Source organism: Megalops cyprinoides, chromosome 14 (genome assembly GCF_013368585.1).
Source record: "Megalops cyprinoides isolate fMegCyp1 chromosome 14, fMegCyp1.pri, whole genome shotgun sequence".
Classification (NCBI taxonomy): Eukaryota; Metazoa; Chordata; class Actinopteri; order Elopiformes; family Megalopidae; genus Megalops; species Megalops cyprinoides.
In genome coordinates, this window is record NC_050596.1 from 74,954 (window position 1) to 92,703 (window position 17,750).

The 17,750-nt window shown below is 41.9% G+C and overlaps 1 long non-coding RNA gene across 3 annotated transcripts; it reads right to left on the reverse strand.

The window, feature by feature from the left end:
• Positions 1–292: 292 nt before the first annotated feature.
• LOC118789046 lies at positions 293–3,930 on the reverse strand. 3 transcript variants are annotated; one of them, XR_005005447.1, is made up of 4 exons: positions 3,898–3,930; positions 3,222–3,594; positions 2,863–2,982; positions 293–1,215 (listed from the first exon to the last, which is right to left on the reverse strand). It is a non-coding gene; the product is annotated as an uncharacterized LOC118789046 (long non-coding RNA). The 3 variants fall into 3 exon arrangements; XR_005005448.1 differs by lacking the exon at positions 3,898–3,930 and adding an exon at positions 3,683–3,823; XR_005005446.1 differs by lacking the exon at positions 3,898–3,930 and having other exon boundaries at positions 3,222–3,670.
• Positions 3,931–17,750: the final 13,820 nt, after the last annotated feature.

Here is a 17,750-nt window from a genome sequence, read left to right on the forward strand (position 1 = left end):
CTTAATTTTGGTGCTGTAGATCCAAACATCTGGAAATACCAGATATATTTTTGAGATGATCATTTTTGCATTCAGCTCTTCATGAGCATCGCAATGACACCAAACAATAATAGGCATGGGTTGAGCAGAGAGAGCTGGCTGAGAGGAATTGGTAAAATGGTGGTTTTGCTGCTGTCTTGAGAAATACACGTTATCACATGGCATTGGGTTTTCCAACATTTTTCCCATGACATGAGGGTACAATTAACTGGGGGGTATAAAAGGGTAAGTGATCTGAACATGTAGATACACACAAACACATATGCTGATTGTGTTCAGGAAGGGGAGAAGGGGGGTGGGGGCAACCCTCTGCTGTTGTGGTCTACCTGGATGTTACTGCTTTTCAGAAGTAGCTTTAAGATTGGCTGAAAAGGCAGAGTTCTTCAATATTATATCATAAGGATTTGTCACCTGAACCTCTTTCAGATTAAACCAAACATGACTGTAGCCACCGTTTAACCAAAGATTCTACATCTGAGGGGCAGATTAATGCTTACCAATGCACAAAGCAGGCGTACCATGCCCTACTTTCGCTTTTATCTGGCAAAATCAAATGTAACTCCAAACCGGCAATCATTAGTTTGAGATTTTAAAGTATCTGATTGGGTTCTAGGTAACTTCTTGCAATTCTTAAAGCAATGGCTGCTTATCTTAAGTAGCTATGTGACCTGAGGTCACTGATTTAGGGGTATTTATGGTGATAGGCCATTTGCCCTCTTGCCTGCTATGTGTGTGTATTTGTTGACTTATATGCTCTTGGTCTGGTCCTGAGTAATGAAGGGAACCATAAAAACCCAGACCAGGGCAAGGAACCATAAAATGCCTGGTACTCTCCCGACACGTTCTTACATTGGAATGCTGTATTCCCTTTACGCCAGACATAGGAAGACTTGCACCCTCTAAAAAGTTCCACTTTTGACTTATCTGTCCATAGAATATTATCCCAAAATTCTTGGGGATCATCCAGGTGATTTTTAGTGAATGTGAGATGAGCTTTGATGTTTTTCTTGGTGAGCAGTGATTTCCGTCTTGCTACTCTTCCATGAAGCCCATTGTTGCACAGTCTCTCTTATTGTTGAGTCATGAACACTGACATTAGTTAATGCTAAAGAGGCCTGCAGTTCCTTAGAAGTTTGTCTGGGATCTTTTGAGACTTCCTGGATGTGCCGCTCTGCCCTTGGAGAAATTTTGGTAGGTTAGCCACTCCTGGGAATATTCACCACTACTCCAAGTCTTCTCCATTTGCAATTTTTTTTTCTTCAAAAATTATAAATTTTTGATCTTCCGGGTGGCCCTATGACCGGGATGCACGCGTTACATGGTTACTCCGCGTAACCAGGCCGTTCAATATAGAGGCTAACCTACGCCACCCTCAATTCACAGGTGAGGGCCCTGAAAGCAGATAACTTGCACTAGGGTTGGAACACGTCAGTGACAGTGTATAGAAGACAGACAGACTGAGATTTGAAAATTTTAATTTAAAACATCAAAGGTACAGACTTTAGGGGGATAGCCTGGACTGGCCTACAATGCTGAGATGTCCCACAGTTTCTGCTACTGCATTGCAATTTAAGTGCAGTTATTTCCACAATAAAAAGTGACAACCACAAAGACAAAGTGAATCACACTGGGAAATATCTACAAAAGAAGCTTTGCACTATGTTCAGTACTATGCTATTAGCCGTCACCGCAGCCCACAACAAGCATATCAACCCAATTAGTCAGCAATACAGAAGGCAGACACCTCCACACCATTCAGCCCGACCAGACCTCCCCAAGACACGCTAAATATATATATATATATATATATATATATGATAAAATCGGATATTAAACTAACCCAGTCAAGCAGCCCAAATTAGAGTCACCGTATCCTAAACAATTCCACATTTAAAAGAATGCAGCATCCATATTAAAATGAGCCCAGCCCATACGAAAGTTGTAAAAAATACGTGCATGTAGAGTGAACCAGCTCCACAGCACGCGGCGCTGTCTGCACAACACAGAACAGAGAAGCCACCAATGCTGTAGAAAATTACCTAAAGATTGATCAAACCACTAGCCAACAGCGAGAACGTTGCTAATCTAAATGATATTCCAAGTCTCAATCTACAAAATTCAGTGCTAATGCCGAATACAATACCGCATGGACGCACGATGTGTAACCACAACCCGCTTGCTCTGGATCTGATTCTGCCTCACTCATTTTCCATTCCCTTTTTAAAAGGATGCCAAGTTCAGTTTTTTTCCGTTTCGTGTGATATTAGCTAATATGTAACAGGTGTGGAAATCACGTCATCACTCCACTTGGAAATAGGAAGAGAAACAACCTGACAAGACGCAAATCCATTTTAATAAACGCATAATTTAAAATGGTATTTAAAATGACGCTGCCCACTACTACACTCTGTGCATTTTAACCGCTAAAACTAAATGTCGTGATGGCTTATGGAGAGAAGAAAACAAATACGGGAACGCAGATGAACCTAAAACCCTACACTAGGCAGAAAAACACCCAAACACCAGCTGAAAACCCCATCTGAGGAACAAGCTGTTTCGGCTATATTGCTAGCGCTAAAACAACAAGAAGCATCTATTCGTGAAATGGTAAAAGAGGCAGTGAAGGAAACGATTCAAAAACAGTTGTCAGACGAGTTCACATAGATGAGGGCTATGACTGAGACATCTACATCCACGGCAGTGTCAGTCCGTACAGTCAAAGGAGACCTGGCTAGCTGTAGTGAAGAACTGCCCAGCTACGTGAAAAACTCATTAGCAAGGAAGACAGGGCAAGATGCCTTAACCTTAGACTTGTCAACTTACCAGAGGGTGCCGAAGGCTCTGACCCAATGGGGTTCCTCCAAGGAAATCTCCTGAAATGGTGTCCAGCGCTGAATCTATGGCTCCCATGATAACCGCCTGTGCACTCTGATCTTCTGTTTACTGAGGTAAGGCACCCGGGTGAGAATTCTCCAACAGGGTAAGGTTTGCAAGACCCCACCAACCCATGACGGATCCAACTTGTTCATCTTTGCTGACTACAGCTCTGTGACAACTTCACGACGAAAGGCATTTGATGTGGCTAAGAAGCAGCTCTACACTAAAGGATATAGTCCGTTCCTGATGTATCTGGCCATCCTGAAGTTCAAGACGAGATGGAAAAATACTCAAATTTCACTCACCTTCTGAAGCTGAGCCTTTTCTTACTAACAAGCGGAATGCTGATCACTCGGTCTCAGATCCGTCAACAGGTTCGCTGCTCTTGCCGCAACGGAGGATGCCCAAGTGCAGGAAATGCCAAACTTTGACCTCCTTCGAACCCTCCGGACGCAGTTAGTTAGCACTAATGTATGTTCATTTATATTTTTGTTTGGGTGAGAAATTTGAGTTTAGAAAATTAGCAGCCAACGTTAAGATCTATGCATATTGATGCTAGACCATTTGTTTGAAAGTGACTGTTATTCTTGTGTTGATAAATAGCAGTGTGATGCGGTTGGGCTTCAGATGAGCGGATCACTGTCAGTACGGTGGCCGAGACGGCTCAATGCACTGCAACTTCAGAAAACACATGCAAATAGACAAGATCAGCAAGTTAAAAAAACACCTTCATCAATCTGACAACACATGCGCTGCAAATACTCACAACACGAGCAAATAATGAAACGCGCTGCAAATAAGAAAACAACAAGGGAAACGTTTCCAGGGGGACCATAAACAGAGATGGACCTGGCTGCAAGTAGCTTTTGGTTTGGATATTTACATTTACATTTATTCATTTGGCAGACACTTCCATCCAAAGTGAGTTACATAGGTTACAGTTCTTTACAATGTTATCCATTTATACAGCTGGATACTTACTGAGGCAATTGTGGGTTAAGTATCTTGCCCAAGGGTACAGCAGCAGTGTCCCAACAGGAATCAAACTGGCAACCTTTTGGTTACGAGTCCAGCACCTTAACCACTATGCTACACTGCCGCTTGCTCTGGCTCTTTTTTGGTTTGGATATGCTCTGATACGTAAGTGGTTTTGTTTTATTTTAACATCCTGGTCGCATTGTGCCTTAGCTTATTAGCCAATTCAAATGATTGTGAAACGTTGTGCTAACTTTGTTAGCTGGCTAATTTACTCTCAGAACTGTCAGTAAATAAAGTTTAAGCACGAAGAAAAATTCCAAACCATTGTTAACATTTGTTAAACCAGTCAAAATAAGTTGCATAACTTAAGTCCACGCAAGTTTAAGAGAAGCCACACGTTGTTTAACTTGCTTGTCCTGTTAACTCGCAGTTCTGAAAGTAACTATTACCGTTACTGCCAGCTAACAAAGTTAGCCCAACGTTTCACAATCATTTGAATTTGCTAATAAGCTAAGGCACAATGTTAAAATAAAACAAAACCACTTATGTATCAGAGCATATCCAAACCAAAAAAAAAAAAAAAAAAAAAAGCCAGAGCATATCCAAACCAAAAGCTACTTGCAGCCAGGTCCATCTCCGTTTTTGGTCCCCCTGGAAACATTTCCCTTGTTGTTTTCTTCTTTGCAGCGCGTTTCATTATTTGCTCGTGTTGTGAGTATTTGCAGCGCATGTGTTGTCAAATTGATGAAGATGTTTTTTTTTAATTTGCTGGTGTTGTGTCTATTTGCATGTGTTTTCTGAAGTTGCAGTGCATTGAGCCGTCTTGGCCACCATACTGTCAGGGAGCCCTCAGAGTTAATATTATTTGAGTTAACCTAACTGGAAACGCGGCAAGTGTAGCCTATTATGCTTCCTGCGTGGCAAGTGGTTAATAGTGTTTGTTTTATTGTTCTAAATGTTGTTCTAATGTTCTTGTGTTTCCTGTCAGAGTTGTTTTTTTCAACAATTTAAGTCAAATAACTCTCGCTGGTCCTGCTATATCCAATCTCCTCTTTACATGTATGTGCAAGACTATTTGATATGTCTGTTACATAGAGAGTTGGTATGGTACAGGATTCTTTGATCTCTTGGAATGCCTGAGGTCTGAACTCAAAAGTAAAACAATTCACGTGTTTACAGTATCTCGACCAGAATAATGTAACTATTGCTTTAATACAAGAAACACACTTGAGACAAAATGACGTTCATCGATTCCAGACTAGGCTTTATAGATGTGTTGCATATTCCTCTGCCAGCAGTACAACAAATGGTGTAATTATTTTGTTCAGTAGGAAACTGAAAGGACACATAGCGTACGTCGGGAGCAACAAAGATGGCCGTATCGCCTATGTTTGTGGTGTCATTAACAATACTAAGCTTTGCATTGCATGTGTCTATGCTCCAAACAAGTTCAACCCTAGTTTTCTTCCATCTGTGACAAAAATGTTGCTAGACTTTAAAGACTATTACCTAATTGTTGTGGCCGATTTCAATCAAGTGTGTAATCCTGCTCTTAATAAATCTATAAATAAGCCCCTAACAGGCATGGGGCATGCATCTGAAGACCTTAATATGGAAGAGTTGAATATAATTGATGCTTTGTGGATTATAAATTTGACCACAGAAGATTACTCCTACGTGTGCCACCATAAAACATTCTCGTGAATCGACTACGTATTCATATCACCTTATCTACATGACTGAATCATACCAACGCAGATATTGCCCATACTATTTCTGACCATGGACTCTGTACATTTCTTGTAGGTGACAAAGTAAAGTCAAAGACTAAAAGATGGAGGTTTAATAACACTCTTTTGAAAAATAGTAACTACCTCTCACAACTTAAATCTAACCTTGCTGTTAAACAGTGAGTCGGCCACCACTCCACTGTCTCTTTGGAAAGTTACCAAGTATTTTTATGGGGCTTCCTTCTCATCATTGCTCCGTTCTTCCAGAAGTAAAAAACTATCTGAGCTACAGATCACCAAGCCAGATCACCACTGTAGAAAGTCAACAGAAATCAGAGAGATGTTGGTGTTGGTGGTGTTGAGAAAGGAATACAATGTAGCTACACAACACATTGCTGAATTTCTAATTCACCGGACTACAGTCAATAACTATTACTACAACGAAAGCTCAAGCAGACGTTTGGCACTAAAAATGAAAGAAAATGAGTCATTTTCTTGTGTAAATAGTGTTCAGACCTCGTCAGGACTAATTACTCACAACCAGCAAGAAATAAATAACACATTTAGAGAATTCTACTCTGCTCTGTATACTTCAGAAGCACACTCAAATGAGCATATCAAGAGTAATTTCTTATCCAAATTAGACCTCCCTACATTATCTTCCACTGAAGCAGAGGTGCTAGGCTCCCCTATACCAATTGAAGAATTGACCATAGCTCTTATGTCTATGAAAAGGGGCAAATCACCAGGCTTATATGAACTCCAACCTGAATTATTTCAAGAAATTTGGGACCAAGTGGGACCACTGATCCTAGGTTCAATAAATTATGCCGTAGACAGTGGTAAATTTCATAGAGATCAAAACACATCTCTAATTTCGGTGCTGTTGAAAAAAGACAAACCCCCTCATTGCCCTAAAAGCTACAGGCTAATATCATTGATATCCACAGAGATGAAACTTTCTGCAAAGGTAGTGGTGAATCGAATAGAACCACTGATTGGAAAACTAATTAAAGAAGACCAGACTGGTTTCATTAAAGGCCGCCAAGCTTCCAATAACATGAGACGCCTCCTTCATATATTAAACATCTCTGGAACCTCAAACATTCCTGCACCACTTTTTAGTTTGGATGCAGAAAAAGCCTTTGATAGACTCGAATAGAAGTACTAATGGACAGTTCTTGATGCCTTTGGTTTTGGTCACAATTTTATTCAAATGATAAAAACGTTATATACTACTTCTCCAGCAGTGGTCCAAACAGGTAATATAATCTCAGATCCCTTTCCACTCCATAGAGGATCCTATCAAGGCTGTCCTCTGTCACCAATTCTTTTTGCATTATCTCTTGAACCCTTGGCTCAAGCAATAAGACAGTATCCCATAATTACATCTATAGTAATACATACCACTAAATCTCACTATATGCAGATGACATAATCCTCTACTTCTCTGATATTTCATGTTCTCTCTGCCAGATAATGAAAATTTTTACTAGTTTTAGATCCTTTTCCAGATACAAGATAAACTAGGAGAAATCCCTGTTAGTCCCCTTGAGTGATACAGCAAAAAATATCCCTCTTCCATCATCCTCAAAGATCAGCTATGAGAATTATGTTGCACTTAAAAATAAGGTACAGTCAAATTTACAGATACGGTCCACATTAAAACTGACATTACATGGTAAAATTGCAATAATCAAAATGAATGTGCTTGTATGCCTTAACTTTTTTTCTCAATGTTGCCACTCCAGCCCCCCAGAGATTATTTTATAGAATTGCAGAGCACGACGAACAAGTTTATTTGGGAAGACAAAAAGCCTTGTGTCAAATCTGAAACTCTAAAACACCCCAAAGCCATGGGTGGTCTGTCGCTCCTAGACTTTAAATTGTACTTCTGGTCCTTTGAAATTAAACAACTAAGGACATTGGTTGGATACACAATCCTTCCTTGTCCTTCCGTGGAGGTTGACTGAGGAGTCATTAGTTGCTCCACATAGATAACAAGATGTTCTGTTTTCAGGAGTCAAAAAGAGCTTTTAAAAATTTTGGCCCAACTATTGCCAACTTACTATGTGCCTGGTATATGGTAGAAAAACATGTTAAGTGTAGCTCAAAATTTTGTACACAATCTCCAATCTGGAATAATTATTATCTGCTAAAACACATGAAACTGTACATTTACCCACTGTGGTCAAACAAGGGCGTCAACACTCTGGAAGACGTGTATGATGATAAAGGACTATAGGCATTCCAAGATCTAAAATATCAGTATAACCTACCTGGATTTTCATGGTTCCTATATCTGCAACATAGATCTTCACTCAAAACTTAAGGAGTCTCTTGGGACAAACCCCTAATACCCCATCTCATGATTCAGTGGATTAAAACCCAGAGAGCTTGCATGGTGCCCGTCATTTATGGTTTTCTCATCAATGCTAAGTGTAATACCCTTGGTCTTACATAGGTTTGGGACAGAGAATTAGGGGAACAAAACCTTGACTGGGATTCTATTTGGGAAAACACACTTGTAAGCTCTAAAAATCCTGCCCACCAACTGATAAAATATATACTTATTAATAGAGTATATCACACACCCTTAAAATGCATTCAGATGAAACTTGTACCCTCTCCTGTGTGTGACAAATATAATAATAATAATAGAAATATAGGTGCTGTTGGCAACTATTTACATGTATTCTGGCAGTAACTACTGGTTTCTGGTTTCTGGTGTAGTGTTTCTGCCACCATTTCACATCCCTTGGGACTATCACTGAATGCAGATCCCTGCCTATTCCTCCTGAAACATTAACCCTAAATCAAGAGAAGAAGAACTCTGTTTTCCGGATTAACAGCTGCAATGAAAACTATCATTAGTTCATGGTTCCTGCCTAATTCTCTATCAAAAAAGCAGTGGCTATCTTACTTTATAGACATTTTATGTCTTGAACGATCTACTGCTTTAATCAGGAACGCTAAAATAACAAGTGAACATTTTGAACATATTGAACATTGGAACCATATGCATGAGGACTTGAAATCCATTTCTGGTTTATCATTGTCTACATTCTATACACATTCTATACACATTTTAATTCATATTTTTATTTTTTCTGTCCTCATGTTTTTCTTATGATTGTCATTTCCTGTTTTTGTTTGGTTTTACCCTTCTATGTAAAGCATCTCCTATGCTAGGTTCTACACAAATACAGTCAGCACTAAGATGTTTCGATACAATTTAACACTGATTTGATTTCAGTTCATATTTGATAAATCTCAATTTTATATTCCTATATCAAGGTGGCCCGATTTGACTCTTGAGTTAATGGAAAAAAATATATAGATTGTATCTATTACATTGCATCATTTAGCAGGCGCTCCTACCCAGAGTGACTTACAAGTAGGTGGATCACTATGTTAAGAGTAGACATCATAAGGTATTACAAGAGATCAGTAAGATACAAAGTTAAGATATACATTAAGACATACATGGGGGGAAGGTAGGTGAAACTGAAGGGGCAGTTTCACCTGTAACTAGGTTCAGGCTAAATTGCTGTCACAGTGGGTTGTCAGTCAGGACACAGCAGTTTATTGGGGACAGTGGTGGCGGGTGAGCTGGAAACAGGGGTAGCGGAAACATTACCTTTAAGTCTATCATTACTTTCAACCTGCTCCCCTTTATCCTCCTTGATTAACAATAAAACAAATATAATTCACAGAATAATTGACTCCAATTGTAAATAGAGTAAATGATTATGCTTGCGAAACAGCGCAGATTGTCTGTAGTTTGTGTGCTTGCAAAAGCAACACCTCATTGCGTGAAGCCATTTTGAAACACCGCGGCTCCATCAGCAGTGACTGCGATGGGAAATAAAACAAGACAGCCAGCAATCACCTACTCCCTATACTTTGGAACTTGAACAGAGGGCGTAATTTTTCTGTTCGTACACTTACACAAGGATACTGGACAGTGAATAAAGTTTTCTGTAACTCTATTGTGTCTCTGCTCATTCAAAATAAATATCGCAGCAGGAAACTTAGCTAGGGGTCAGACGAAACCATTATGTCCTCAGTCTCACTTTTTATTTTTTTGCTGCAATCAGGACACACAAACAAACTTTATTCAAAATATTCAACTAAACAACAAAAATGTATGTTCAGTCAAGCAGATTGGGCCAAGGTGGGCCAATCGTAACTGGATGAACCGTAGGCCCAGGGTAGCTGCACCCTCAGGCTTGTAGGATTTTATCATGTCCTGTATGTATTGGGGGGCTGATCCCTTTAAAGGTTAGTAGCAAGGTTTTGAACTTGATCCTTGCTGCAACTGGTAGCCAGTGGAGGGCTCAAGGAGAAGTGTCACATGGGTCTGCTTGGGAAGTTGAACATCAATCAGGTTGCTGCGTTCTGGATGAGCTGCAGCAGTCGGATGACATATGCCAGGAGGCCGGCAAGCAGTGAGTTGCAGTAGTCCAGACATGACAGGATTAGGGCCTGGATCACCACTTGAGCTGAGTATTTGGAGAGGCAGGCCTGATTTTCTTATGTTGAATAACAGGAATCTGCAGATCCTGGTTGTGGCTGCAATATGTTCTTTGAAGGATAAGTCCAAATCTGCTGTCCAAAGTTACCCCAAGGTTTTTGGCAGCTGTGGTTGCCATTACCTTTGTGTTGTCCACGCAAACTGAGAGGTTCAGCTTGAGCTGATGTTTGTTCATGCAGCCCAAGATGTCCGTGAGACATGCTGAGACTTTGGGGGCGATGTCCATCTCAGGAGGGAAGGAAATGAACAGTTGGGTATCATCTGTGTCTGAATGATACAACAGGCCATGTGCTGTTATGACCTCTCCAAGAGTTCTGGTGTAGATGGAGAATTGGTTGATTGGTTTACACCAATCAACCAATTTTATTTGTCTACACCTGCACTGCACATGGAAAATGCAAGCAGTAAAGCACATACTCTTATTGAGGAATGTATGCATGTAGTAAACTGATGGTGTGTCTTCACAATGAAAACAATATTTTGCATGTTTCTTTGTAAACTCCGCTGAAGTGCTGCCTGATTGGGATTTTATATCTAATATCCAGCGTTACAACCTCTTGAAACCATCTCATGACGCTATACGGATGCAGGTCCTTGCAAATAAAGTACCCTATTGCTTCAGTTATTGCTTTTGAATGACTGTAATTCTGGCCATACGCACACCAGAAAGAAGTCAGTGATACCCTCCTCAGATTTGTGTAGTTTTGCTCGCTAAGGCTCCATGCTTTGCTGGCTCATCGGTTTCTATACCATGATATCGTCATAAACGGATGGTGAAGTTCGTGTTGCTGCTGGTGTATTTAATCTCTGTCTTGAACATTTTGCACACTTCAATACTTCACTTCAATAATCTTACCAAGATTACCATCATCAGCAGGCAGAGGAAACAGTCAGAGAAGGCAATTAAATTGCCAACTAGCTCTCCTAACATGAAGTGAATGACTATGTTTAATGACTTAAAATGCAGGACTTTTTCTTCGGTTGCAGGAGAGTCTTTTCAAGATGATGCGAAACTGCCTCCACTGCCAACTAGAAGGATTAGTAGCTTGCTAAGTGATAACTGGTTTTAGAGGGATTTATGTGCAGAATTGTTATTAAAAATATATTTTTAAAGCTATATTTACAAATAATTTGTGATATCCCAAAAACAATTCCCTGACTGATAGCAATGAATTATTGATAATTATCTCTAAAACAGAGTGTGGTCTCAGCCTTAATAAGCAATAAATGAATGTTTCAAGTGACCTAACAGCAACATTCCGTGTCACAAGACTCATTTTTGACACTGAAGTTGATGTTGATTTACAGATGGTTACAGACGTAATGAGCCGCCTTGTTAGTATTACAGCTACATCATTGAAGGGGCTCCCCAGTACACAGGTCAGTTTGAATGAATGACAAGCAGAGGCGGCGCCAGAGTATTTTTTTGGCTAAATTACGGTGGGGCTAACCCACACAGTGGCAGGGCTCAAGACAATGTCAGCATCGAATCCATTACAATAACATTTAAGCTATTTCAACCTGTTCACGGTGTCAGGCACACAACTTCGCTGCAAGCTACACACTGTACATGATCACATGATGTGTTACTTACACACACACACACAGAGGGGGGGGGGAGAGAGAGGGCAGCGACAGCGCGCAAATCAAATAATCAAAAATATAACTCTGTGACGGAGAAAGAATTCTCCGCACAAATGGGCGCATCCGCCTCGCTATGAGGAAGCGGGGGGGTGCGACGATACATGTGTTTTGTGCAATGTTTAAATATACACGGACTCGGTTTAAATGGCTTCGGTTTATTTCTTCAGCTAGTGAGATGTGTTCAGTCCTGCAAGAGGAAAGAAGACTGTTACCATTATGTATAGGATTGCTACAGCCATATATGTTTGGATTGTTTGTTTGTTGTTTGGATTTGTTAAAACTTTAAGGTAGCGAACACAAGCGTTTGTTTCGGGTGCACACGAAACAAGCGATCGGGTTTGCTAATTTAACAGACAGCAATTATAATTGTTACTTTGAAACAAATGGGATAATTGCAATTAAGTTTGAAATGACTCACCTGTGGGTTAGAGCTACTACCGGGAACAGGCAAAAGGAGTGCGTACACGGAGCAGGGGAATTATATAGTATTATGGGTAGCGTAGTTCCCATGTATTGAAACGTGGAAGGGGGAGATTGTGCTGCCAATGTAAATTTTATGCAGCAATCTGTTTATTTGGAACAAAACATGTGGGTTTGTCAATGAATTATTTCATTGTGGGATGAATTGTTGTTATAACTTTGTTGTTTTATTCCTGTAAATTGATTCTAATATTTTGACCCAGGTAATGGGTTAGTCCAGGGCGGGGCTCAGGCTATTTAAGCACCCAAGTTCTGTCATTTGGGGAAGAAGGCTGTAGGAGAGTCTCTGTGAGCCTGTGAAGGAAGGAGGCACCTGGGAATAATTGCCCGGTGTTGTTTGTTTATTATTGTAAATAGTTATAGCTTTTGTTTATTGTATAGCACAATTAAACGTCTTGTCTTCGTTCACCCCAATCTCTGTTGTCGTCACCTGTTTGCCGCTCGCCGTCCCATCACAAACTCACCACTGACATTTTCAAAGAAGCACTATCTAGGTTGTTGTGGTTTGACGCAAACTTGTTGATGATGACCTGGACATCCAAAGCCTTCGTCCTTTGTGTATTTATGGCTAATAGGGCCAGGTTGCTGTTTCTGAGATCACTGCTGCTGTTCCGTAGATCATTTTTGATGCGGCGGAGGCAAGAGAAGCTGCATTTGCACGAAGCTGAGGTCACCAGCAGTCAGAGAAATACACGAGTCTGTATAAATCCGAAAATGCATCCTTGTAGGGTCGCATTAAAGCGAGAAATTCTGTTGTGTCATTCATCACATGTCCCTGTGTTTTCTTCCTCTCCAGCAGACGCTTAACCAAGAAATTCTGTCACTCCGTAGAACTGGGCCATTGGCTGAAGACATTTCTGGTCAAGGAAAGATGCGTGTTTGGGGCTGAGTGCTGAGACTCCGGTTAGGACACCCCCGGCCTTGGTTGAGAAACGTCTTTTCATTTCACCCACAAGTCTGTCAATTACTGGGTAGAAACAATGTGTGCGCAGTGTGTCTGGGGATGTTACAGGTGTGCGCTCAGTTGCGGCCACAACAACAAACTCTGTCTCCTTTCAGATGTCCGACTCTGACTGACACCAGCTTTGGTGCACAGGTTCATTGCTCTGTCCTGAATGTCCCTCCATGATTCATCTGAGCATTTGTCTGATAATGTCGCTATGACAGAGTCCGCAAGGTCCATGATGGAAGAGAGCTCCAGACTGGGAGACTGGAGCTGGTCAGACATGAATTTTGTGACCTGGAGTAGTTCTTCAAAAAGTGTGAGAAGCAACATCTGTACTGTCTCAAAGAAATCTGCTGCTGCTTCCATGTTGCTGACCACATCAACCAAAAACAAGGTTTAATCGGTGCGCATGGCAATGAACGTACAACGCGCGTGGCACCTCTTTCTTTAGTTTCTCCTGTACCCCGTTCTTGCACCCGGCCACCACAGCAGCTCCATCGTAACACTGTCCCACACACATGTTTATATCAATGTCACACTGGCTGAGTGTCTGTTTGACGCTTTTCAAGAGAGATTCAGCATCCAGGCCATCTGTGTACATGAAATGCAGGAATTCCTGTCCCACACACTTCTTCGCCTCTTAAGTACCGCATAACAATGGAAATTTGCTCACTTTTGCTGATATCCTTTGTTTCATCAACCATTAGGGCGAAATGTTCCATATCCCTAATTTCTTCACTTATTTCACGTCTGACCATATCTGCCATTATTTGTATAATTTCATTTCATCTTTGTGTGTGTATTTGGCATTTCTAGGATTGTCCGCCAATTTCTTTGCTACTGTCTCGTCAAATTCAGCAATTAAGTTTAGCAGCTCCACAAAGTTCCCTTTATTTTCTGAACCCTCATCCTCCCAGTGACCTCACTGAGCTATGCCCTGACATGCAGTATAACGTAGGGACATAACCACAGCTCTCATGTACTCACGATTTTCTGCTACAAGTCTGGCGTCAATCATATTTCCCAATCTCGATCCATCTTTCGTTGCCAGTTTAAATTCAGCCCATGCCTCCATGGCTAACCTGTGTGCCAGACTCCCATTGTGCTTTTTAAAAGCAGTTGTTGCATTTTTCCAGTTTTCATATCCATTTGTAAATGCAGGCTCAGAATGTCTGCAGGCAAAGCAGAAAGCTGAGTCCATCTCAACTGAATATTCAAGCCAGCTGTATGTTTCAAACCAGGCAGCATTAAAAGATCTTTGCTGGTTACCAATTAGCCGTGAAGGGTAATTTTTGTGGACTGGGCGCTGAGGTCCATCCCCAGGTGTTCGGCTAATGACAGTAGCATTGCGATGTTTAACATGGCTAGTGACCTAGACTATCGGGGCCTTCTCCTCCAGCTCCATCTCCTCATCCTCTAGGCCTTGCTCATTTTCTTCCCCGTGGCAGGTGGAAGAGGCGGATTCCTGTTCTTCGTGTTCCCCCACAGGTGTCAATAAAAAGTCCTCTGTTCAAGGACATTTAATAACAAAACGCTCCATGTGGTTTGTCTAATTCAGTTCATATTGGATAGAACTAGCATAAAACAAGTAGTTTGACCAAATGTTGAATGTAGCGATTCAAGGATGCTGGAACCATGACAACCCTGACGTATGTATATGAAAATTTGTATTATAAATCTCACGATGAGTAGGCTAACACAAGTGAAACAACTCATTTAAATAAAAAATAGTATTATTAAACAAAGGGGGAATCACCTGATATGGGTGTGTAATCGTAAATGATGGACAGGCGTTCTGGACAGGCGTTCAGGACCTTAGCATGGTTGGGCTAAAGTGGGGCTAACGCAATTCTTGGTGGGGCTGTAGCCTAACCAAGCCCTACCCTGCCACCGCCCCCTGATGACAAGAGATGTGTATTTGCATTGGATGGGCAAATTTATTGATAAATCTTGAAGTAAAAGCTTAAAAAGAGGTGGATGAAGTGGTAAAAACCATTCACTTTATTTAAATAAGAAATCATTAAAAACAAGCAGAATAGGATGGTATAGGGTAGTGGCTGTCAGCAAGGGAATAAAAGAAAACAAATGGAGTACAACAACCCTACAGAGTGGTTACATGGAATGGGGGAGGGAGGGCTGACTCACCCAATTCATGTAAGTCTGTGCTCCCAGTGCCTAGAATCACTCACTACCCCACAGCACAGCTGATTGTGTGTCAGCCAGGAAGTAAATACGGTGGCTGAGGAGGCACAAGTAACCCAGACAGAAAGCATATGGCCGGTTACACATAGTAGCTAGATAGATAGCTGGGTCAAATTGACAAGATGGTTAGCTAGGAAACCCGGTACTGCTTCCTTAAAGTTGTAGAACTTCAATTTTAGAAACCTGCAACTAGTTTAATAACCCATATGTCAATGGATTTCCTTCCAAAATGCGATAAACGCCAATTTTTAATGTTTGCAATTTCTCACTTCGGATGTTACAGTTTAAAACAAGAATAGTAATAATAGTGTGGCCAGGGGATAAGGCAATAGCAAAACTACACCACCTCAGGGGTTTCACCTGAGGATCATTAAAGGGGAGGGGGAGCCAACTCAACCTCTACTTCACCAAAAACGTTCTCAAGTTCATGTCTTTCAAAGAAAGATAGGGACATGGTTTCCAATACCAAATACAATTTATTAAACAGATCAATAATTAACACACATTTGCACCAAGCACTTCATAGAGGTACTTCAATTCCAAAATAAAATAGCGCTTTGGTGCTACAGTATTTAGTTAAAATATGGTCACCATCAATGCTATTAATAAGCGGGCTGAGGGCCAGCTAGGGGGGAGGTATACTCATGGCTAAGGGGGATCCCACCAGTACAGAATACTCACCATCACGTGTGCCCACACACTCTGGAACACAATGAAATCCTGACAAAACAGTGAATCTGTGCATTTACGGATAACACGTGTGCAAACGTGAAGGTGTTCACCCACTACAACTAACCTCCCGCCGCAGCGGCACTAGGCTCCACAATTTAACAGTGCTAATGCGCGGTCCATTAAAATATTTCCCCAAAAATACACAGATTAATAAGACTTAAAACCAGTTGGTTTTCACCGGGCAGGGATTCAATACTGCACTCTTCCAACATAACCGGAGGCACGTCAAACACTAAGGAGCCAGCATAACAAAATCTCCCCTCCACGCCTTAGCAGCTAACAATCAGCGCCTCACTTCAGAAGGGATAATGCTAGCAACAGAGGCAGTAGCTAGCTAGCACGGCACTCGGTAGGACATACCACGCAAAGCTAACAGCGGTTTTGAAACTTAGTGGTGGATAACCTGTGATACTAAATAACCGCAAGGGGTTAGCTAGTTCACATGTAAAGTGAGATGGCAGATACTAGAAGAGGCAAAACAGCAGCGCCAGGAGATTGAAAGCCCAATCTAATATAACAACACCCTGGGAAGACAGCCCCCTTGCGTGGGGATGACTAATGCACCCACATGTAAATGGCAAGACAGCTTCCAAAAGAACATGCGCACCAACCGTCCAATACCCACAGACAGTGGCAACAGTCTCCAGCGGTACCAGCAAGTCAACATCAGGACCTGGGAGCTCGCATCAACACCATGACGACTCATGGGAAGGGAGGCGGACCAGGTCAGAAGACAGTGAGACAGCAGATATCCCCCCCCCCCCATCTTATATAAAATCCCCGTGATTGGTAAACTAATCAGGGGGGAGGGAAAACAGCGCAACCTATAGCATGTGACATAAAATTGTCCCTGAACAACTAGGGAGCCATTTACCTGGTCACAATCTACCCACACCTTTTGCATTGTCACCCCAACAATGGAAATAGTTATTTCCAGGGCCTAAAAATAGCTGAGGTTACACTACTGGAGCCAGGTAGTGGGGGGGCTGCAACCCCATTTGCCCTACTCCTCACTGCAACTGGAAGGTGGTGGGGATTACCGTGCCTTCCTGCGGTCTCCCAAGTAGATCTTCACAAGGGAACCTCACTGAATCCTGGGACTTCAGCTGGAGGTGTGGTGGCCACCTCAGATGGGTTGGGGTCCTCTACTACAGGGGTGCAGACTGCTGATGGCAAAGAGATGGTGGGAACATCACCGGGAAGTACTGGGAAAGGTGGGGTCACCTCAGGAGACCTCACTACTACCCAGAGCTCACCGTCCATCCGGTCCTCATCTTCTGGCTGGGTCAAGGGCTCTAGTGAATGGGCTGAACTGACCTGAGGAGGGGGCTCATGAGAAAGATTACCAGGAACACGCTTCAGCATTACGTGGTGTACATGTTTCACCTGCCCAGGCTCATTAAGTGGCACCACAGAGTACACAGAGCCTCCATCACTGGGCGCTCTGAGGACACGGTAAACTGTGAAACCCAAGCATCTTGGATCTTATTCCTACTTTTATGCTATGGTCTCGTAGGTAAACAAACTGGCCTTCCTTCAGAGCAGAATCCCTTACATGGTGGTCATGCCGCTCTTTTCTGTGGTC